The sequence below is a fragment of the Danio rerio genome, chromosome 4 (genome assembly GCF_052040795.2).
Source record: "Danio rerio strain M-AB ecotype USA chromosome 4, GRCz13ab, whole genome shotgun sequence".
Taxonomy (NCBI): domain Eukaryota; kingdom Metazoa; phylum Chordata; class Actinopteri; order Cypriniformes; family Danionidae; genus Danio; species Danio rerio.
Genome location: NC_141024.2, coordinates 1594396 through 1619388, shown reverse-complemented (window position 1 = coordinate 1619388; position 24993 = coordinate 1594396). Strand labels below are relative to the sequence as shown.

The window sequence follows — 24993 nt, the reverse complement described above, 5'->3', positions numbered from 1 at the left end:
GTAGCCTTTGAGACGTGAATCCAGTGACGGCCTTTGAGATCTAGGTAAGCAGGTACTGGTATTGGGAGCAGAAGCGACCCTTGGGATGTGGAGCCAGAGGCCGCACTGGGACGTGGAGCAGTGAAGCCAGAGGTGGTCCTTGGGACGTGGAGCCTGAGGTGACTATTGGGACGTGTATTAGAGGTGGCCCTGGAACATAGAGCTGTGGTAGTTCTAGGTAAGCAGGCACTGGTAGTTGGAGCAGAGGCAACCCTTGAGACGTGGAGCCAGTGCTGACCCTTGGGACGTGGGGCCAGAGGTGGCCGTGAGAAGTGGCGCAGAGGTAACCCTGGAGCGTAGAGCTGGGGTAGATTTAGGTAAGCAGGCACTGATAGGTGGAGCTGAGTCAGCTCTTTGAGATGTGGCGCAAGAGGTGGCCCTTAGGACATTGAGCCAGAGGCAACCCTGGAGTGTGGAGCAGTGGTAGATCTAGGTAAGTAGGCACTGATCGGTAGAGCAGAGGCAACCCTGGAGATGTGGAGCCAGTGGTGGCCTTTGAGACGTGAATCCAGTGACAACCTTTGAGACGTGGAGCTAGAGCAAGCCCTTGACACGTGAAGCCAGAGGTGGTCCTTGGGGCGTGGAGCCTGAGGTGACTATTGGGAAGTGGAGCCAGAGGCAACCCTTGAGTGTGAAGCAGTGGAAGATCTAGGTAAGTAGGCACTGATAGGTGGAGCAGAGACAACCCTTGGGATGTGGAGCCAGTGGTAGACTTTGAGACGTGAATCCAGTGACGGCCTTTGAGATCTAGGTAAGCAGGTACTGGTAATGGGTGTAGAGGCGACCCTTGGGATGTGGAGCCAGAGGCCGCCCTGGGACGTGGAGCAGTGAAGCCAGAGGTGGTCCTTGGTACGTGGAGCCTGAGGTGACTATTGGGACGTGTAGCAGAGGTGGCCCTGGAACATAGAGCTGTGGTAGTTCTAGGTAAGCAGGCACTGGTAGTTGGAGCAGAGGCAACCCTTGAGACGTGGAGCCAGTGCTGACCCTTGGGACGTGGGGCCAGAGGTGGCCGTGAGAAGTGGAGCAGAGGTAACCCTGGAGCGCAGAGCTGGGGTAGATTTAGGTAAGCAGGCACTGAAAGGTGGAGCTGAGTCAGCTCTTTGAGATGTGGCGCAAGAGGTGGCCCTTAGGACATTGAGCCAGAGGCGACCCTGGAGTGTGGAGCAGTGGTAGATCTAGGTAAGTAGGCACTAATAGGTGAAGCAGAGGCAACCCTTGGGATGTGGAGCCAGTGGTGGCCTTTGAGACATGAATCCAGTGACTGCCTTTGAGACGTGGAGCTAGAGGCAGCCCTTGACACATGAAGCCAGAGACGGTGCTTAGGGCGTGGAGCCTGAGGTGACTATTGGGACATGGAACAGAGGTGGCCCTGGAACATAGAGCCGTGGTAGATCTAGGTAAGCAGGTACTGGTATTGGGAGCAGAGGCGACCCCAGGGATGTGGAGTCAGAGGCGGCCCTGGGACGTGGATCAGAGATGGCCCTGGAGCGAGGAGCTGTTGTAGATCTAGATAAGCAGGCAATAGTAGGTAAAGCAGAGGCAACCCATGAGACGTGGAGCCAGAGACGGAGCTGAAGTGTGGAACTGCGGTAGATCTAGGTAAGCAGGCACTGGTGGTTGGAGCAGAGGCGACCCTTGAGACGTGGAGCCAGTGGTGACCCTTGGGACATGGAGCCAGAGGTAGCCGTGAGACGTGGAGCAGAAGTAACCCTGAAGTGTGGAGCAGTGGTAGATTTAGGTAAGTAGGCACTGATATGTGGAGCAGAGGCAACCCTTGGGATGTGGAGCCAGTGGTGGCCTTCGGGACGTAAATCCAGTGACAGCCTTTGAGACGTGGAGCTAGAGCAAGCCCTTGACACGTGAAGCCAGAGGCGGTCCTTGGGACGTGGAGCCTGAGGTGACTGTTGGAACGTGGAGCAGAGGTAACCCTGGAGCGTAGAGCTGGGGTAGATTTAGGTAAGCAGGCACTGATAGGTGGAGCAGAGTCAGCTCTCTGAGATGTGGCGCAAGAGGTGACCCTTGGGACATTGAGCCAGAGGCGACCCTGGAGTGTGGAGCAGTGGTAGATTTAGGTAAGTAGGCACTGATCGGTGGAGCAGAGGCAACCCTTGGGATGTGGAGCCAGTGGTAGCCTTTGAGACGTGAATCCAGTGACGGCCTTTGATATCTAGGTAAGCAGGTACTGGTATTGGGAGCAGAGGCGACCCCTGGGATGTGGAGCCAGAGGCAGCCCTGGAACGTGGAGCAGAGATGGCCCTGGAGCGAGGAGCTGTTGTAGATTTAGATAAGCAGGCAATAGTAGGTGAAGCAGAGGCAACCCATGAGACGTGGAGCCAGAGGCGGAGCTGAAGCGTGGAGCTGTGGTAGATCTAGGTAAGCAGGTCCTGGTGGTTGGAGCAGAGGCGACCCTTGAGACGTGGAGCCAGAGCCCTGGAGTGTGGAGCAGTGGTAGATCTAGGTAAGCAGGCACTGGTTGGTGGAGCAGAGACCCCTGTGACGTGGAGCCAGAGGTAGCCCTTGGGACATGGAGCCAGAGGTGGCCCTTGAGAAAAGGAACCAGAGGCGGCCCTTGAGGCATAGAGCTGCAGCAGATGTGGTTAAGCAGGCACCAGGGAGTGAAGCAGAGGTAGCCCTGGAACGTGGAGCTGTAGCAGATTTGGGTGAGCAGGCACTGGTGGGTAGAGCACAGGTGTCTGTCGGGCGTGGAGCTGAAAGTGGCAATGAGACATGGATCAGCCAGAAGCGGCCTTGGGGTGTGGAGCCCGAATGCTGAAAAATAAAAACAGCTTTGACTTCCGTAGTATTTTTTCTACTATGGATGTGAATGTTTATTTTCCCCAATGTTCTTCAGAATATCTTGTCAGAAGAATGAAACACATAAACATTAACAACAATGTGAGTGTGAATCAATCTTGAGTATTATTTTATTTTTAAGTGAACTATCTCTTAAACACCCTCACAGTAAATCTGTTTTTAAAGATTTATAACTTATCATTAAAAATGAATTTCACTTTTGAGAAATGAACAGAGTTTTTACCTCCAGAACCAGACTGTTGCATTCATTTGAGCGTTTTTTCCCCCCTGTGGTCCACTTAAAATGTTTTTATTTTGTACTGTCTGTGTGGTTATGGACTTTTGATAGGTCATTTGATGAGTCTGGATGCAGCGTATTCCAGGATAACTGCTTTCCCCGGATTATCAACATCGATTTTATCGTGAAAACGGTGAGCATCTCATTTGATAATGTAGCTCTGGGCTGAAACATGTGTAAAAGCACCTCACATCAGGAATGTGTGTGTGTTTGTGCATGTGTTTCAGCAGTTGTGTGTGTTTGTCTCGAGGGGTAATGCTCTAGTTTGAGCCATTACAGCCTGACAGCATGCTGGTTAGTAGCGGGTTTCGCCTCTGCTGCAGCCTGGCTTCACATAATGCATTGCAATGAGGTCCACAGACCCAAGCACGAGCCAGTGTGTGTGCGTGTGTTTGTGTCCACAGGGTCTAATCGTCTCTCCGACTGCCCACGACCTGTGATAGAGAGTCCAATTTGAAATGGGAAACACAATCTGCTTAAATAGCTCTGTTTTTCTTGTTCTACACCATTAATATATATTACACCCACCCCCTATAACTTTACCAACTCATTAGGTACTTCTATGAACACATAGACTACCTTAATTAACAGTCCCATTACTGTAACCAGTGTTTGAGCGGTTTGTTAGGCCTGAAACATACTCTTTATGAGGGCACAAGGCAGGAGTAAACCAAAGTCCTCAAGGGGATTTTGCGATTGAGTTGCTGTCTGATGTTTGTGCTGTTAAATCAGATGTGCATTCATCCTGGAAGCTAGATAAAACTTAGAATTTTTAAATAAAGCATTAAATAATACTTGGGATATACTAGAATTTTCACATTTAATTAATTTTGCCTTCAACTGTATCAGTGTTATTTATATTTTGCCCAGCCACAAATGCTGTCACCCACAGACGTACAGACAGTATGACTTACAGTAAAGCTGCTTTAAAATGAGTTAGTAAGTACAAATAAGTTAGACTCCACTATACATTTGAGCTTTAACTTCAACGTATGTTGTCCATGCTGTAGTACAACCTGCAGCCAGACGCCTATGATGAATATTCTGCGTCTGTGTTTGAGAAGGTCAGAGGTGTGCTGTTGCGTGTGACTCCGAACACGCTGAAAATACAAATCTGTGTTTGAGATGCAATGCAGAACGCTACTGTCTAGACGGCATATATATACAGACGCATGCACTAACATCAGACGGCATGAGTCAGACATTTAAAGAGAAGATGAAATGTTTTTTTTTTTTCAAGAATTAATATCTCGATTTCTTAAACAGAGAAGGCATGCGTGAGATTGTGAGGGTGTTTTTCTTATGCAACATCAGAGAAGCGGGAGGCTTAAGTACAAATCTCTGTCCTGGAGAATAAATTGAGATGTTAAAGAGAACTCATTTGTGATTTTTTTTTTTTTCCTGAGGGTGTTTTCACACTGTTTCATTCTTCCCACAGAACAGACGGCTGCTCAAAAGCACCAGTTACGCTGCACGGTGTCAGGAACGATAGAAAAGCAATGCACTTCTTCTGCCGGTGCCCTTGAGAAAGAGCCGCATAGAGTCGCGTGTAAGTGAGTGTTTGTGCATGGACTCGTCTAGTCATTGTTGCTGAGTTGTGTTTTCTGTGTCCCGTCTCCCTCCCGTCCTCGTCGAGTGGTGACGTACGGCTGTAGGATGGACGACCGTGGTACTCATTAAGATCGGGAGCGATAGAGAAAATGGGAAAGAGAAAGAGCAGAGAGGAGATAAAGCTTTTGCTTTTTGGAGTTGTTCCTCTTCATTATTTTCACTGACCTCTTATTCTCTTTCTCTCTTTCTCTGTATTTCTCTGTTTCTCTCATCTTACAGCGTAAATATGTGATGCATCACTTTAGAGCCGAATGGATGCAGTGCCGAATGATTTTCTAGAGGACACTGGAAAGGTAAAGAAAGCTCTCGCCATTGCAATGCGAAGATGTGTTGGCATTTAATAGTGTTACAGACACTCATGTCAAAAGAAACTTAAAATTAAAGGTACCTAATCATTTATTATCCTTCATGTGGTGTTAAACCTTCGACTTCTGTTGAACACAAAGATCTTTTGAAGAATGCAGAATGCTGGCTCCCATTGACTTCCATTGTAGGACAAAAATGACTATGGAAGTCAATGGTTGTCTTCAAAATATCGTCTTTTGTGTTCAACATTAGAAAGAAACTCAAATAGGTTTTAATCAGTTGAAGAGTGAGTAATCTTATTTTTTGGTTAAGCTCTCTTTAAGCCATGTTTATGCTACATTCCAGTAAAATAAAATCATAGAAGTCCTGGCCCTAATAAATAACACTATAAAAATATCTGCTTCCAGTTATTAGGGACATAATTCGGATAGAATTTGGTGCCAGTACAATGTGTTAAAGGAATCTATTGAGTTCAGAAATGAAACCCTATAGATCAGTGGTTCTCAAACTTTTTTTCATCAAGTACCACCTCAGAAAAAAATGGTCTCTACAAGTACCACCAAAATGAGCAGTTTTGAAATACAGTAGCGTTGTAGGCCCAGTAAAGCAGCTACAACTCTGCACAGTTAAAAAACATGGAAGATTACCTCAGAAATATAGGCTTCATGTCATATATGGCATATTATATACATCATTTTTGATAAATTTTGAAATGTGTGTAGCATGTACATGACATATTTCATATTTGCGTCCGACTGGAATGACGTACCACATTTTGAGAACCACTGCTATAGATAGTTCATCCAACTATAATAACTCTGACATATTATGTTCCCATTGATTTGCACTGTATTTTTTCCAACCAAATCTTTATCAACATTCTGTTCTTTTGTGTTCTTCAGAGGAAAATCAGTATACAGTTTTGGATTAACATGAATAAAACATGATGTCAGAATATTAACTTTTAGGGGTGAACTGTCCCTGATAGCTCAATTATGCTGAATACCACACATTAATTTCCCTTCTATTTCTTTGTCAGCATGACAACCCTAAATTATCTGTAATTATGATTATCCAGGCCACTTTAAAGCTAAAGAAAATTGTAGATAATAAAAAATGATTAATCTTTATAAAAGTATGAGCTTAGTGATTTATCTTTAAATGATCAAAAATGTTTTTTGGTTTGCATTATTCCACAAATTCTGTCAATTAAAGAGAGTTCATCCAAAAATGAAAATGACAATCATTAAATCACCTTCAAGTTATTATAAACCTTTATGAGTCTTGTTAAACACTAAAGAAGATATTTTAAAGAAAGCTGATAACCTGTAACCATTGACTTCTTATAGGATTTTATCTGTTTTTAAATATCTTCTCTAGTGTTAAGCAGAATAAATGAACTCATTAAGGCTTATAACACATAATAATAACACTAATAAACTGGCCTAGGATAAAATCATGAATATTCTTTAATCACAACAGCACAAGGATCAAAATCTTGGTAAATGCCACTCAAGGCACTTTTGTAGGCTTAAATATACAACCTACAACCCTCCCTAAATTTAACTCTTCCACAAATCTACAACAGCAGAAGCAATACTCACACATGCTTTTTTGTTTTTAATCTGTCCACAGAAAGTCATTAATGTCCTCGGATAACCCTGAAAATGCTGGGATCAGACTGGTCTGATGATGGTTAATCCCTGGAATGGAGTTTGGAGCTGATCATTGTATGCATGACCTGCAGCAGTCATAACACGGCACACTTGATCCACTATTAACCTGACACGTTATCCAGCTCATCTCCTCAAACACACTCTTACAGGACACATCACATTTCCAGTGGCTTAACCTTTACCACCAGGCCCGTGTCTGACATAGCGGAGCACAAATGGAAGTGGGCAGGTTAGTAATGATTCAGCCGTAATGAATTAATAGCCTGCTTTTTGCTAGGTGCGCTCTGCTCGCCAGCTCTCTAATGTGCGTTTGCCTCCGTCTGTATTTGCGGCGTATGAAAATCAGCCTTGAAAATCTTTTTGTTCGTCAAATACCGAACAGAGAAGTTCTCAGCTATTCACAAACCGTACCTCAATTATCCTCTCTCTCCTCCTTTGCCCTCATCAATTATGCATACTGTATATTAAATACCTCACATTTGCACATCCGCTTATTTGCATAATTTCCAGCATCCCAGTTGGCAGAAGAGCAAAGAACCAGGTGAGAGGGTGATGCCGCTGAACTTGTTGTTTCCTTCACCTCTGTCTTTAGGGACTATTTTGTAATGTGCAATAAAACAATGAGGAAACCTAATGACATAAACACAGTAAAGTGCACATTTAACTATCACATCGTTTTGTTTGCATAATCCAGGCGTTTTACATGCATTAGCTACTTTAAATATAGAGGTTTTAATGTCACAAGCGATTTATAATTGCTAAATTATAGCATTTCAAAATGCAATGTGCAATTATATATCTTTAATAATATAAAGTTAAAGGGGTAGTTCACACAAAAATAAAAATAACTCATCATTTACTCTCCCTCATATAGTTCATTGATTCATTCATTCATTTTCTTTTCAGCTTAGTCCCTTTATTAATCTGAGGTCGCCACAGCGGAATGAACCGACAACTTATCCAGCAAGTTTTTACGCAGCGGATGCCCTTCCAGCCGCAACCCATCTCTGGGAAAACCTCATATAGTTTTAATCCTTAAAACCACATTAAAGATTCATTTATTTCTTAAAGACTAATTTCTGTTGAACAAAGATGATATTTTGAGGAATGCTGGTTGCTGGCACCCATAAACTTCCTTTGTAGAAAAAAAGTAATAAAATAAAAAGTATATTTTGTGTTTAACTTAAAAAGGTTCGAAACAAGTGTGAATAAGGCCCAATCCCAATTCTACCCCTTAGCCCTTCCCCTTGTCTCTCATTTTGCACATTCACGTAATGGGGTAGGGCTGTCCCAATTGCTTTTATCTTGAAGATGTAGACCTAAGGGGAAGGGCTAGATACCCCTCGACTCAAAACTGCGATTTTTCAGGACCACACCCAAAACCAAGGTGAATACACCAGAATACACCATACCTTCATGCTTTAAAAACATAATGCTAAAATAATAGCTGCTAAATTTCGCTATCTACAATCCCTAATAATAACTCCTGTATAGAAGTCCAACAGCATATTTTTGCATCTGTCACTCGATGACACTGGAAAACCCTGTCAGTGGCTGGGATGGAGCTTTTTACAGTGCCTGGTATAATGTTAATGTTATTTTCGTCTGTTTACATAGATGAATTCGCCCATGGTGTAAATGCACAGTACAGTTACAGTCTTATTGCCACATTATATCGTAATGATTACATGATGTATGGCTTCAGTGATTTCCTGAAGATAAATACCAAATAATATGCAACTGCAGCAGTCGCCATCGTCGATCCCATATGAAGTAAGAAATCGCGATGACATATGATAACATGTGCAGGTGCTGTAGTGCTCTCCTATTTCTTAGGGTAAATTTGAAGCCCTTCCCCTTCACACTCTGTTTCAAGGATCAAGGGGAAGGGGTGGGGGTACAAAAATAGAATTGTGATTGGGTCTAAATGTTGACAGAATCTACATTTTTGAGTGCAATATCCTCTTTAAGGATATTTAATCAGTGTAGTATCAGAATTTATTAATTGACTCAGATTTTGTTCGAATTAAAATGTTTACTGAGTTCTCATGGAGTATAACAAAAAGCTGCATTTAAAAAACTGTTGCTCCGTCTTTCTTTTTTACTTTTGCATTTCGTATGCCCTGTGATGACTTAAAAAGTCCAATTAAGCCAGAGCAAGCCATCATAATAGGGGGTATCGGTAATGTACACAACTAAACATTAATATATGTAAACATTTTAGCACTTTAAATATCTAATAATAATAATAATAATAATAATCATTATCTAATAATTACAATAATTATAAAAAATGTAATTATAAGTCTTACAATGAGGACTTGACAAAAATGCAAGCATTTAGATGCCATAATGTGTTCTGTATCCTTCACAATAACACCAGGCAGATGTATTAAAGTTTTACATGATTGGTTTTCGTTCCATTTTGAGTTCAACCCTGAATATATCCTTTTTATTTTGATGTTGTGTACGATTGTGATTCTCTTGCTGTCGTTTTATGTCCTAAGAGAGGTTTGGCATTACATTACTCTTGACATGAGGACAGTGTTGCGTGTGAATGACAGTATTGTGTTGCGGTGAGAGAGATTTATTGGTTAGATAAAGAGGACACAAGAGAGGCTGAGCTGACTGAAGTCTGTAATGTGCTCAGGGGTGATTGGTTTTCATTTTCTCTCCTCCCAGCTAAAGCGTGGAGGAGTAATGGCTTTAAAATACTGCTGTGTGCTTGAGCCAGTGAGTATGTGCAGCCCGGAGCCTGTCTGGATCCCTCTGCCACCATCCATCTGAGATCTGAGGTACTGGGGAACACTTGGGGATGCTCAAACACGGTGAAGATGACACATGTGCTAACCACCGCCAAAGTAATCTCTATTTTAAACATATGGGGTGGTGTTTTCTAAGCAAATCTATATTAGATCTATATTAAGGGACAGTTCACCCAAAACCTTTGAGTTTAACACAAGGGATAAATTTAACACAAGATAGTTTAAAATATGTTAGAAACTTGTAACCGCTCACTTCAAAAGCAAATACTTTGTATGTCAATGGTTACAGGTTTCAACATTTGTCTAACTTTGTGTTTAACAGAAGAGTGAAGGGTGTATGAATGATGACTGAATCTTAAGTTCTGGGTGAACTTTAATCTATAATCTATTTAACCTGATAACTGTCATGCCCTTTTTCTAGTTGTTTAAAGAAATATACTTCTTGCATATCTTTTGCAGTTTAAAAAGTTATACTAATAAATAGAACTTCAAAAAGTATATTTAAAAAATATTAATTTTAATTTGGTTCACCCTAAAAATATATTAAATAAAAGCCTGAGGTTTAAATGCTTTTAAATATTTGAATAAAGATTTGTTAAAGGTGTTAAAGGTTTGAGACTAATAGCACAAAAAAAATAATAATACATTTTCAGCTGCTATACCAACAACATAATGTCATACTGATGGTTCTTAAAGGACTATGGTTACCACTAGTTCTTATGAAATTTCAATTATGTTCCTTTTTTTTTTTGGAAATACTAGAAAATATATTTTGCTTGGATGATTTGCATAAAAACTATTAAAAAAATTAATTATGGTGTTTTTTTAATTAAAAGCCACAGCTCCTGGTATATTTTTCTCCTTCTCATCACAAATGAATCGACTATCCCTTCATAATATTTTCTGCAAAACCATGTTGTGAAAATTACAGATTTGGAGATATATGGTTTGTCAATATTAGCTCAGGTTAAGTAGAGGATGTAACATTTTTAAAAATGCAGTGGCAAATGAAGGGCCAATGACAGTTTACAGGTTAAATATCAAAGTGACCAGACAGATTTTACTAGTGGAAAGTAGACTCGTAAAAATAAACACTGTCTAGTACATTAGTAAATGTATATATGTTAGTTAATTAACGTTATTGACTCCATTTAATAAAATTAATGCAACTTTTGATTTTAATGTGTCATCAGTAGGGCCAGACGGAATCTGCGGACATTTTTTGCTATTTCTGCGCAGAATTTTGTTAAAAATCTGCGGATTTATGCAGAAAGATTTTGGGAGTATCATAACTAAAACCTTATTATATGAAATAAAAATTAATACCTTTTTAACTTGTACTATTTGCAATGCAAATCCATTTAGATCCACTTTATTTCTTAAACAAATCAGGTTTTCTATATAATATATCTACTAAAAAACTGAAAATATTACTTAACAAACTATTGTAAATAAATTATATGAACATTTTCATATTAGTCAATAATTACACTGAATTTAATTTTAAAAATGAATATGAATTTACACATATTTACACAAGTAAATAAACAGAATCAATGATGCGATAAAAATCTGCGGAATTTCTATGTGGGCAGATTCCGTGTGGGCCTCGTTATTAGGCATTAAAAAAGTCAACATCAGCTTTAAGATTAAAAACTGATTTTGTAGTTGCCATTACATTGACTTTAGGTAAGTTAACTAATGTTAAGAAATGGAGTCTTACTTTAAAGAGTTTATAAACAAAGAGGTCTATAAATATTCATAAAATGTTTAATGTCATAGGCAAGATTAATTAAAAATATTTTAAAAAGAGCCTGAAAATAAATTGCATATTAATATTTTAAGCATTTGCTCCTGTTATGAATAAACACTGAAACACAACAAGCTGAATATTTGTAAAAAATCACACAGTTCAAACATTATTATTGATGTTATTTTAAAATGCGATAAATATATTGCGCATGTTCATTATCAAAATGTTGAGCTATTGGATATAGCCACGTGTCTAATTAAAAATTAAACAACTGAAGAAAACATTTTGATATTGGGCATGTTCATCGTCACGATATATTGAATTAATAGATATCAGCATGTCTAATGAGAAGTAAACAACTAAAGAAAACAATTTGATGTTGCGCACGTTCATCAACACGATATATTGCATTAATGAATATACTAATGGAAAGACAACAACTGAAGAATGAAGATTTTGAGGGACCTAAGCCATACACGGACAGCAGAACATCATAAACTTGAGGTAAGCAGTTATCTAATAGCTAGTCTCAACCTCTTAGCAACACTCGTACCAACCTGGTAACCACTAAGCAATGTTCTATCAACGCTCTGGCAACCATCCAGAGCATTTCAACAACTTCACACTTTAAAAACACAGTGACAGCCACTTAGAACACCTTGTCTTGGCAGTCATCCACCAATCAGAACATGCAATGGCTAAAACAGCATGACTGTAAATAAACCAGTGAGGTTTCACTGTGGCTGGAGTTTCCCTAGTTTGTCACAGATGGTTTGCATTAAACCCCGTCTCAGATTATTATAAAACAGACCAGATTTATCAGTTTTTCCTTGATCTGTTTAGCGACAGAGCCTTTAAAGGTGTTGATTTTATATAAGCTACTGACAGCGATGATGCATCACAGGACTAGCATGCTGGTTTTCTAATGACATTATTAGTGTGCAGTGAATTTACCGTCCCTGAGATGTGACTGTGCAGCAGATACAGAAAGCGAGTGCTAATGTTTGAGAAGAGGACTGGCAGCTGTCCAGCAAACAAAGTCATTTCTCAAAGCTGCTGCCAAAATTGGCCCACTAATACATGCTCATTAGGAAACGCGCAAATAAACCAGGACAACAAGACTACAGGGCTTCTGGGAATCAGATGATGTTTAAGGGTGGTGTTCAAAGTCAATTTTAAGTGTAGTTACCGTCTCAATACGCAATTTTTTATTATGTTAGACTCGTGTTAATTGTACAAAGGATAGAAAATTGTGACTGATCAAACGTTTTCCAGTGTGCAACTTAAAAAAATAGATTTTCCTGATTTCCATTTGTGGATGAGAATAGAGATTGGTGACTGGATGGATTTTTCTGTATGCCATAGATATGCCTGGCAGGAAAGTGTTTCAGTCAGTTAAGCTGTAGTATAGCAAGGCCTTGATTTGCAAAATCAAATACTCCGACTAAAGCGGCAATGAATAAGCAGTCAGGCAGCATGCTTCATAAAAGCTCACATGCTCGGAGAGGTTGATAGCGTGAGTGGGGTTTCATTTGAACGGCGTAATGAGCTATTAATGGTGCTTTAAGGGCTTTCTCGTGGTGTTTGTTTGCTTTACTCCATTTGATTTGTTTGTTTGTGTAGTACCCGACCGCCTGCAGAGCTAAGACCTGTCTGTCTCCCACTTGTACAGATACATAGTACATTCATGCACTAGGGGAATGCAAAAAAAAGCTGTTAATATGTGATTTTAATTATACGCTGCATATTTCAGCAGTTATTTGTGTTAACACATTTTGGCTAATTGCCATGTATTTTAAGAGAAATATGAAGGGTTCTAATGTTGCCAAGTATTTTTAGAGTTTTTTAAATGTTAATTGTGTGCCATATGCATGCTTTACCAAAAATGTGCCAACTAGTATGCCATTCAGAACACAGCCCATGCATTAATGTACATATGAAGCACATAATAAGCTATAAATAGTGCTTTAAGGGCTTTTCTTTCTCTCTTGTAGTGTTTGTTTGCTTTACTCAATTTGAGTACCTGTCCGCCTGCAGAGCTAAGACCTGTCTGTCTCTCACTAGTACAGACACATAGTACTAGGGGAATGCAAAAAAAGCTGTTAATATGCATGCTTCACCAAAAAATATGCCAACTAGTATGCCATTCGGAACACAACCCATGCGTTAATATACATTCAGTTGAAGTCAGAATTATTAGCCCCCCTTAATTATTAGAACCCCTGTTTATTTTTTTCCCCTATTTGTTCAACAGAGAGTAAATTTCTTCAACACATTTCTAAACATAATAGTTTTAATAACTCATCTCTAATAACTGATTTGTTTTATCTTTGCAATGATGACAGTAAATAATATTTTACTAAATATTTTTCAAGACACTTCTATGCAGCTTAAAGTGACTTTTAAAGGCTTCACTAAGTTAATTAGGTTAACTTGACAGGTTAGGGTTATTAGGCAAGTTGTTGTATAACGATGGTTTGTTCTGTAGACTATTGAAAAAAAAAAGTTAGCTTAAAGGGGCTAATAATTTTGTCCTTAAAATGGTGTTTAAAAAATTAATAACTGCTTTTATTTTAGCCGAAATAAAACAAATAAGACTTTCTCCAGAAGAAAAAACATTATCAGACATGCTGTGAAAATTTCCTTGCTCTGTTAAATATTATATGTTAAAAAATATTTAAAAAAGCAGCAAAAATTCAAAGGGGGGCTAATAATTCTGACTTCAACTGTATATAGCGTATAATGAGCTATCATTGGTGCTTTAAGGGCTTTCTCGTCATGTTTGTTTGTGTAGTACCCGACCGCCTGCAGAGCTAAGACCTGTCTGTCTCCCACTTGTACAGATATATAGTACATTCATGCACTAGGGGAATGCAAAAAAAGCTGTTAATATGTGATTTTAATTATACGCTGCATATTTCAGCAGTTATTTGTTTTAAGTAAATTAACATATTTTGGCGAATTGCCATGTATTTTAAGAGAAATATGAAGGGTTCTAATGTCACCATGTATTTTAAGAGTTTTTAAGTGTTGTGTGCCATATGCATGCTTTACCAAAAAATGTGCCAACTAGTATTCCATTCGGAGCACAGCCCATGCGTTAATGTACATATATAGCGCATAATGAGCTATTAATTGTGCTTTAAGGGCTTTCCTGTGGTGTTTGTTTGCTTTACTCCATTTGATTTGTTTGTTTGTGTAGTACCCGTCCGCCTGCAGAGATAAGACCTGTCTGTCTCCCACTTGTACAGATACATACTGTAGTACGTGCATGCTCTAGGGGAATGCAAAACAATAGCTGTTAATATGTGATTTTAATTATACACTGCATATTTCAAAAGTTATTTGTGTTAAATAAATTAACTAATTTTGGCTAATTGCCATGCGTTTTAAGAGAAATATGAAGGGTTCTAATGTCACCAAGTATTTTTAGAGTTTTTTAAATGTTAATTATGTGCCATGTGCATGCTCTGCCAAAAATGTGCCAACTAGTATGCCATTCGGAACACAGCCCATGCGTTAATGTACATATGAAGAGCACTCAGGGAGGAACCGAGTGTGAATGATTTGTATAAAGCTGTTAGTGTAAATTGTGTATAGCGGGACCCTCAGGAGGCGTGCGCTCACTCTGACAGCAGGAACGCTGGCCAAGCGAGACAGGAAATCTCTTATGGGAGGGAAAATGATATTAGCCTTCGCGCTGTGTGCTGCTGTGATTATCATATATATTAGTGCACGGTGGGTTATGGCTGCAGGCTGGAACAGAGGCAGCTTTAATGTGCAGGCGTCACGCACACTGGGGCAGATACTACAACACCAGGCCTGCAGGAACACACCTCACTAACCAGAGGTGAAGACCTACAAGGCCATTAGCATATCTGTCATTCTGGAGTGCTGAGTAGGGTGCACAGCAGACATACTTTTGAAAAACTTTCTGTTGGGCAAATAGTCCAAAACAATACCGTTGCATGTGTCCTTGGTGGAGAAGGCAATGTCAACACACATTTCTTTTGGTCTCATTGCAAATACTGATTATAAAAAAGACAATTATACAATAATGGAAACAAAAAAAATGGTTTGATCTAATTGAAATATCACCCTGAGTGTTTTGCGCTGTGTGATCTGGCAGTATGCTGCACATTTGGCATGTGAAGTAGACCATCTGGGTCTTTCATGCAGTAAACATACACACTCTAGATATTGTATGGTAGTACGCCAGTCTGAACACTCAATGTGTTTGTGTATATACCAACTAATATCAGTATGCTGCGTTCTAAAAATAAGTCTTCAATTTCAGTTGCTATAAGTCTTACGTTTTGAGTTCTTATGCAGGCCATTCTTTAACTACGGGCACTTTTTGAAGTCGAGTAAAAAAAACGTGTTCAAAATTAACGTAACAGCCTCATAAGTTTAAACAATTTGTCTAGTTTTAAGATCTGTAAGAGGACAAACTTAGATAAGAAAAGAAAAATGTTTTATATCGTGAACTGAACAAATGTCAATTCCACCACATCTTAATATACAGCTTTTATTGCTAAATTATGGCAGTCAAACATTGTCTAAGATAATTTTTGTATCTAGTTTAACCAATCTTTCCACAATATATATATATATATATATATATATATATATATATATATATATATATATATATATATATATATATATAGTAATTATGTCAATGAAATAAATTACTTGTATGCTGAATTGTACACTTGTCACACTCTAAAATGTAATATTAATTTGGTTATTTGGTTATGGATATTTGAGTTTATTAGAAAATAAATAAACTGAATCTGTATATTAAAAAGAGCATGAACTCATGCATTGTGAATACACTTCTAATGTGTGATGGGAACTTTTTAAATATTTTTTAAAAACGTGTGTGGTGATGGAAATGACAGTGGTGGAAATTACATTTCAACAGATTATTGTGAAAAAAGAAATATTGCTTCAACGATTGGCTTTAAATTGATACTAGCCTTTCATGTATACAAAGCCCTCTTATTTACCTTAATTTTGTTTTGTTTTTTAAAAACATTTTTTAAGGTACAGCATGTTTAGAAATGACGTAGAATAAATGTATTTCCTTATCGAGCAATATTTACCTGATAAAAATTTAAATTCCCTTTATCTTGAACATGTTCTCACATGACACTATTCGGTTTCATAGAAACCATCAGTGGCTCTCAAACTTTGTTCATCAAGTACCACCTCAGAAAAAAATTGTCTCTCCAAGTACCACCAAAATGAGCAGTATTGAAATACGGTAGCGTAGTAGGCCCTGTAAAGTAGCTTCAATTCTGCACAGTTAAAAAACATCGGCAGATTACCTCAGAAATATAGGATATATGGCATATTATATACATCATTTTTGATAAATTTTGAAATGTGTGTGGCATGTACATAACATATTTCATTCCTACGCGTAACACTAGAATGAAGCCTGCGTACCACTAGTGGTACACGTACCACAGTTTAAGAACCACTGATCTAAATAATCTTTCACAAAAACTTTTTAAAGCGACATTAGTGTTGTGGTGGAAATGAAACTGATACTGTGTGACATCTGTATTTTTTATAAAAAATAATATTGATAATAGTCTCACGTTAATATCTATAAAAGATTAAAATTATTTTACTAGTGCTTAATAAGGATACATTAATAGATACGAGATAACTAATATTTTAAAATAATATTTTCATTGTTGAAGTTTAAAACTTTGGGTGTGCGACAAGGTGAAAACAGTGATTTTGACACCTAAAAGGAGGTTAAATAATATGAAAAAAAATAATATAAAGGTAGTAAAATTTTTAGTTTGACAAAAAAAGAGAAATTTTAACAAAATGTATATATTTTTGGAAATATGATTAAATGACATAAAAGTGTCCGTAGTTAAAGAATTATCCATGTATCGCATATATATATATATATATATATATATATATATATATATATATATATATATATATATATATATATACACGTTTTATTAACTTAATGTTTAGTGTTGCCTGGACTTTTATTATTTTAATTGTTGCGTGACAGCCTATTTGTATGCAAAAGTATTGCAGTGTATTAGTAACTATGGGAATTGTTCTGTGATCAGTCGCTTTTCACTTCACTGCTTATTTGCATAAAGTTTAACTTTTTGCATCACTGAATACACCAAAATTGCATTGCCAAGACGGTGTCCTTGGTTTTGGAACTGAGCTACTGTATGCGTGACATTCTCGGTAGGGCTAGCACACACTCGTACACATACTTGCAGTCATTTTATGGTCACCGTAGCAGTAATGATGGCTCAGGGCTGGTGGGCAGCTGCAGGCTGTGGTTTTCATATTGTGTGTGTGTGATGAGCAGCTCCAGGGTTTGCACTGGGTCACTGCACACTTTTAGCAGAGTGCTTTCAAATCTCTCTCCTGTTCTCTCTCTCTCTCTGTGACGTGCAAAGTGGAGGGAAATCAAAGACAGAGGACGAAGAAGAGGGCTGGTGATGCTGTTCATCGTCTCCAGTTGCTGTCTCCTCTGTAATTTTTGTCAGTGCCAGAGGTGTGAAGCGTAGAAAATAATTCGTTTTACAGAAGCCGAGCTGCTGGAGGCTTGACTTCTATATTTCTATTTCTATCATTTATTAAAGAGTTAGTTCACACAAAAATGACAATTCTGTCATTTACTCCCCTTCAAAAACGGGAATGAGTCAGGATTAGTATGATATAGCTAAAAAAGTATTTGCTTTATGAACCAGGATTATATTTTAAGATGGTTTCAGTATATGTAGCATTTCTGTTTGAAGTGTCTGTTATAATACAGATAGATCAGAGTAGTTATATTTATATTTTTATGTTAAAATAATCCACATTAATCTAAACAACGCAATGCATTGCAATATACATTGCCATATGGTGCTGTCATCTTCTATGTATATCTAGCTTTTGAAAAAGCAAGTGAAAGTGTCCATGCTGCCAAGGAATATCACACAGCGTTCATTACATAATGCTCAAAAACAAATAGTTCTCAGTGTAGCAGAATGGGGATAAGAATAAACATGATAAAGACTTAAGGGTAGTTGTAAACTTCAGATATAAATATTACTGCATGTGGCTCTCAGCCCTTATGCTTAGTCATGGCAGTGATTGACAGGGAAGCTCCGCCTTTCCAATGTTGCCTCCAGATTTTTAAATTCATTTGCTCTTTTGCAAACGAAATTAATATTTTTGCCATCAGTTGCTGCTTATATGTCTTCAGGAATTTTAGGAAATCGATAGGTCAAATGTACATTCTTCTACCTTGGTGATATTTAGTTAACCCTCTGTTACCATAATCCCTGTTACCAGACTTAAAGTCATGGTCATTATGTCTTTCCACTTGCCTGCATTTCTACTTTCATGAACGTAGTCCCAAAACTCTGTACTACCGATTAGTGTGTCCATCTCTGTGTGGCATTTAGGTTGTGGATCGACACATTGGAGTAAGAAACATTTGTCACCACATAAGCATGCCAGGAGATTGGAGGAGATCTTGCAGGGTTACTGGCATTGACCTCTGGACACAACACTTAAGGTGTTGTAATGCTTTTTAACATCAACCCAAGGACAAATGATCGCAGTTGTTTTTGTGTGATTGCAGCAATTCTGGCCGGCTCTCTTCTTCTCACTCTAGACAATTTTACTTTATAATTGGAGCTGGTCTTATCATTTGTCTGGCGTATGGTACAGTATGAAAGCTGAATGTAAACACTGTCCTGCAATGTTCACAGGTAATAGCTGGGTGGCTATATTATCTCAGATGATCCAAACATATCTGATAGTAGAAGAGCTCACGGTATCAGGAGGTAAAAATTATCTTTGAGATCCTCTCAAGCTTTAACCAGTGTATTTCAGAAGGGTTCCTTGTGGTAGTCTAGAATGGTGTAGTAGGAGCACAGTGCATGGAAGGTGGATGCTTTGTGCATATTTTTAGACCATCGTGAGCGACAGGAGGGTTGAGTCAAATCAATATCAAATCAAATCACTTTTATTCACACATCATAAGCAGCACGTGTGCTATGATGAGTGAAAAGCTTAGGTGCTGGCTCCAGTTCTTCCCTTCCTCAGACTCTTACACAGAAGGGCTTATCACAAAAGGGGACCACTGCACAGGGAGTAGCAAAAGGACAATAGCCTCTGGAAATGCTGATTAAGGGTACATATATCTATTGGACTGATGTTGCCATCCTGCGCCTCACCCAGCCCTCTACTATGTCATCAAGAATGGTCAACAGTAGTTTTGCTCACCAGTGAATGAAGAAGCATTAGATGACTCATCATTTCTCTATTTTTTGCTGTGGAAGAGCTCAACAGCATCGGGAGGTGAAGTATTCTCCATGGTCAACTAGGTAATACTGTGCTAATTGCACTAGGCTTTTTTTCAGAATGGTATGTAAGAACTACTGTAGGTGGTCTTTCTTTCAGTTATGTTCAAGGTGAAGGTGAAGCATAAGGAGCCAGGTACATATTCATTTAGGTAGATAGCAGATACAGAGTTCAGGGTAAGTATAGGGCTCAAATTTCTTTAGGATTTTGGCCAATTGATATTAAGTGTCAACAATGCGGCGAGCCTAGCGGTGCAGCATCCTCAACCTAATCAGGGAAGTGTGTGCCAATCCTGAATACATCAGAGGCATATCAAGGCGAAGCATGAGCAACCAGGTACAGATTCATATGGGTACATGGCTGAAATTGAGTTCAGGATAAGTATGAGGCTTTCATGTCTTTGGGATTTTGACCATTTGCTTTTAGCTTTCTTCAAGTGTTGATTATGGGGTGAGCCTACCAGTATGGTTATAATATTGCCATGGAAACAGCATCCTCAACTTAATCAGCAAAGTGTGTGTCAATCGTAAGTACGTTGGAGGCATTTTTAAAGAAATTTATAAGCCCGGAATGGTATGTAAGGTCTATGGTAGGCGCTCTTTCTTTCAGTTATGTTCAAGGTAAAGGTGGAGCATGAGGAACCAGGTACAGATTCATCTGGGTATATGGCAGAAATTGAGTTCAGGATAAGTATGAGGCTTAAATTCATTAAGGGTTTTGACCAATTGCTATTAGTTTTCTTCAAGTGTTGATAATAGGGTGAGCCTATCAGTGTGGTATCAATGTTGCCATGAAAACAGCATCCTCAACCTAAACAGCAAGGTGTGTGCCAATCCTGAGTGCGTTGGAGACATTTTCAAAGACATTTTCAAGCCCGGAAGTGTATATAAGGACTATGGTAGGTGGTCTTTATTTCACCTATGTTCAAGGTAAAAGTGGAGCACAAGGAACCAGGTACAGATTCATCTGGGTATATGGCAGAAATGAAGTTCAGGATAAGTATGAGGCTTAAATGTCTTAAGGATTTTGACCAATTGCTATTCATTTACTTTAAGTGTTGATAATGGGGTGAGTTTATCAGTGTGGTATCAATTTTGCCATGGAAACAGCATCCTCAACCTAAACAGCAAGGTGTGTGCCAATCCTGAGTGAGTTGGAGGCATTTTCCAAGATATTTGTAAGACTGGAATGGGATGTGATGACTATGGTAGGCACTCTTTCTTTCAGTTATGATAAAGGTAAAGGCGGAGCATGAGGAACCAGGTACAGATTCATCTGGGTACATGGCAGAAATTGAGTTCAGGATAAGTATGAGGCCTACATTCCTTAAGGGTTTTGACCAATTGCTATTCATTTACTTTAAGTGTTGATAATGGGGTGAGTTTATCAGTGTGGTATCAATGTTGCCATGGAAATAGCATCCTCAACCTAAACAGCAAGGTGTGTGCCAATCCTGAGTGCGTTGGAGGCATTTTCAAAGAAATTTACAAGCGCGGAATGGTATATAAGGATTGTGGTAGGTGGTCTTTATTTCACTTATGTTCAAGGTGAAAGCGGAGCACTAGGAACCAGGTACAGATTCATCTGGGTATATGGCAGAAATGAAGTTCAGGATAAGTATGAGGCTTAAATTTCTTAAGGATTTTGACCAATTGCTATTAGTTATCCTCAAGTGTTGATAATGGGGCGAGCCTACCAGTGTGGTATTATGTTGCCATGGAAACCGCCCTCAACCTATCAGCAAGGTGTGTGCCAATTCTGAGTACGTTGGAGGCATTTTCCAAGAAATTTACAATTCTGGAATGGGATGTAATGAATATGGTAGGTGGCCTTTCTTTCAGTTATGTTCAAGGTAAAGGTGGAGCATGAAATTGAGTGTCATCAAGAATGGTCTACAGTAGTGTTGCTCGCCAGTGAATAAAGAAGCATTAGATGACTCATCATTTCTCTATTTTTGGCTGTGGAAGAGCTCAACAGCATCGGGAGGTGAAGTATTCTCCATGGTCAACTAGGTAATACTGTGCTAATTGCACTAGGCTTTTTTTCAGAATGGTATGTAAGAACTACTGTAGGTGGTCTTTCTTTCAGTTATGTTCAAGGTGAAGGTGAAACATAAGGAGCCAGGTACATATTCATCTAGGTAGATAGCAGATACAGAGTTCAGGGTAAGTATAGGGCTCAAATTTCTTTAGGATTTTGGCCAATTGATATTTAGTGTTGACAATGCGGCGAGCCTACCGGTGCGGCACCCTCAACCTAATCAGGAAAGTGTGTGCCAATCCTGAATACATCAGAGGCATATCAAGGCGAAGCATGAGCAACCAGGTACAGATTCATATGGGTACATGGCTGAAATTGAGTTCAGGATAAGTATGAGGCTTTCATGTCTTTGGGATTTTGACCATTTGCTTTTAGCTTTCTTCAAGTGTTGATAATGGGGTGAGTTTATCAGTGTGGTATTAATATTGCCATGGAAACAGCATCCTCAACCTAATCAGCAAAGTGTGTGCCAATCCTAAGTACGTTGGAGGCATTTTTTAAGAAATTTATAAGCCCGGAATGGTATGTAAGGTCTATGGTAGGCGCTCTTTCTTTCAGTTATGTTCAAGGTAAAGGTGGAGCATGAGGAACCAGATACAGATTCATCTGGGTACATGGCAGAAATTGAGTTCAGGATAAGTATGAGGCCTACATTCCTTCAGGGTTTTGACCAATTGCTATTAGTTTTCTTTAAATGTTGATAATAGGGTGAGCCTATCAGTGTGGTATCAATGTTGCCATGGAAATAGCATCCTCAACCTAAACAGCAAGGTGTGTGCCAATCCTGAGTACGTTGGAGGCATTTTTCAAGAAATTTACAATTCTGGAATGGGATGTAATGAATATGGTAGGTGGCCTTTCTTTCAGTTATGTTCCAGGTAAAGGTGGAGCATGAGGAACCAGGTACAGATTAATCTGGGTACATGGCAGAAATTGAGTTCAGGATAAGTATGAGGCTTAAATGTCTTTAGGATTTTGACCAATTGCTTTTAGTTTTCTTTCAGGTGTTGATGCCCTGGAAACAACACCCTCTTTCTAACCAACATAAGTGTGTGTTCATCATTTCTCTATTTTTGGCAGCAAAAGAGCTCAACAGCATCAGTAGGTAAAATATTCTCTAGTGGTATTAAGATCATAGTGTTGTGATTTCACTATATTTTTAGTTTTGAAGCCCAGAATAGTGTGTGAGGACAATGGTGGGTACTCTTTCTTTCAGTTGTGTAGAAAGTGAAGGTGAAGCATGAGCGACCAGATTAACCTGGGTACATAGCAGAAATGGAGTTCAGGATAAGTATGAGACTTAATTTGTTTAGATTTTTGCCATTTGCTAATAGTTTTCTTAGTGTGTTGATAATGTGACGAGCCTACCAGTGCAGTATCAGTGTCGCCATGGAAACCACACCCTCAACCTAATCAACAAAGTGTGTCTAACTCTGCCACCTGCAGCTCCTTAGGAAGGACGGATATAAGTCTAAGGAAGAGAAGGCGAGTATGAACTCAAGCAAGACTGAAGCTGTGCTCTCTTTCCTCCTGCAGACCTACTATGATCTAGAAGCCACACTCGTCCTTGGACACTGGACTACACAAATTCTACACTGTCCTTTTTGCACCGCACATCTGCGCACCCTACCTCTTCACTGAACCACAATTTACTACCCTAAGTGAAGCCAGCACAGTTTCTCCAAGTACAAAGGAGGCATTGGGCAAATCAAACGTATTTAAAGTTTACCCTGAGTATGTTTACAGGCACTTTTGTGTATAGTTACGCCCCATTCACAAGGGGCATCAGTGTCAACGCTTCCCATACACTTTGAATGGGTGACGTCAAGCGTTGCCGAACTGAATTGTGGGTCCCTCTGCACTGCTTTAGCTCGCTGCAGAAGTTAAGAATTTCTCAACTGAATCGACGTTGCTTTAGTTCCAACTTCAGACATGCATCTGTCAAGCGTTGACGCTGAAACCAGTGTGAATTAGGCGTTAGCCAGCCAGGTTCAAACAACTGCTCTCAGTACAGAATACAGGTCTATGTGAGTATCAACTGAAAAAGACTGTATGGAGCTGATCTGCGGGAATAGTAGCAGGAATGTTTGTTTATGGAGTGTCTTTTCTGGTTAGGCAAATTAGAGCAATTTCTATTGACAACAATGTGTTTTGGGTAAGTTAATGAGTAGTAGTTTCCTCTAAGTAAGGACTCATCCTACTTTTGCTTGGTGGTAAACCTTTAAACTTCCTAGAAACGTATGTGTAGGACGAGGATCATATGTAATTATAAGAATTAAATTATACACAAGATATGACTAAAAGTAAATTTGCCCTCCAAAAAGGAGGGGGTGGTGGTGGGCTTATATATATTAAAAACATACTGCTTTGTCAGGTGTTAAGAAAATCTACATTTTGTGAAGACCCTCAGATGTTTGCGTCTTTAGCGTTTCACACTATGGATTCTGCTGAGCTTCACATTGTTCCAGTATTCTCCATTATCTTGTGTTGAGCAGCTGCACATGATTTAAAGCAGCATAAGGGCAAGTCAGTCCTGTCAGAATTTTCATATTGGATGAACTATGCATTTAATGTCTGTGGATGTGAATATCACAACCCAGTCTGCATCAGTGACTGCGAATACATGTCCAAGGATAATCCCACATTATTCCCCAAATCTCAGTAGTCAAATCCCATTTATTCCCTCTGATTGAGTAATTTTGGGAGTAAGCTGTTTATATGCCCTTTCAATGTCCCCGTTATGAGTCTGCCATTTATCCAGGATGAATCTTCCTATTCATAGCACTGAACAATGCCAATCTTCATCAAAACCATCTGCTGTCATTCTTAGTGCTGTTTTATTGTGCAGATAAAAAAGCATGTGCTTTTCATTTGTGCATCTTTCGGATGTCTTATTTTTAAATGACCAGATAATGTTGAGCGTTGACAGTTCAGAATGGCATTCAGAATCTACAATTTTCCATAATGTGAAATAGCCATGATCTAAATGAGAGGCTTTTCAGATATAGTGAACAGCATGTTGCGTCTGAATGAGACATGTGATGACGGAGACGTTGCAGTATGTTGTGATCAGAATATAGATGTGCTCATAAATTCATGCGCTTTGATTTCATGTGTTCGTATGAAATGCTTTCACCTCTTATACCTACAAAGACCTGAGTGGTACTGTATTATATGAAGAAACTGAATATCTGTCTGTTCGTAAAAAAAATTATTTTGTCTTTTTTTTAGTCTAAATATCTAAATTCCTTAATTAAGAAGCGTTTTCTAGTCAAGTAAAAACAATATTGTCTTATTTTGAAAATAATATGTCTAAATCAAGTTTTTACTTAAAACAAGCAAAATAATTTGTCAATG

The 24993-nt window shown here is 39.0% G+C and overlaps 2 protein-coding genes and 1 long non-coding RNA gene across 5 annotated transcripts in view; 2 read left to right on the top strand and 1 right to left on the bottom strand.

The window, feature by feature from the left end:
• Positions 1 to 24993, bottom strand: part of chrm2a (cholinergic receptor, muscarinic 2a) — a 140913-nt gene that overhangs the window by 24476 nt on the left and 91444 nt on the right. The window lies entirely within an intron of this gene.
• The window catches only part of LOC147844582 (uncharacterized), a 70091-nt gene that overhangs the window by 18094 nt on the left and 27004 nt on the right, over positions 1 to 24993 (top strand). The window lies entirely within an intron of this gene.
• On the top strand, positions 836 to 11594 carry LOC148679889 (uncharacterized). The gene is made up of 6 exons (XR_015942142.1): positions 836 to 3263; positions 4569 to 4679; positions 4961 to 5034; positions 6683 to 6777; positions 6873 to 6952; positions 9406 to 11594. It is a non-coding gene; the product is annotated as an uncharacterized LOC148679889 (long non-coding RNA).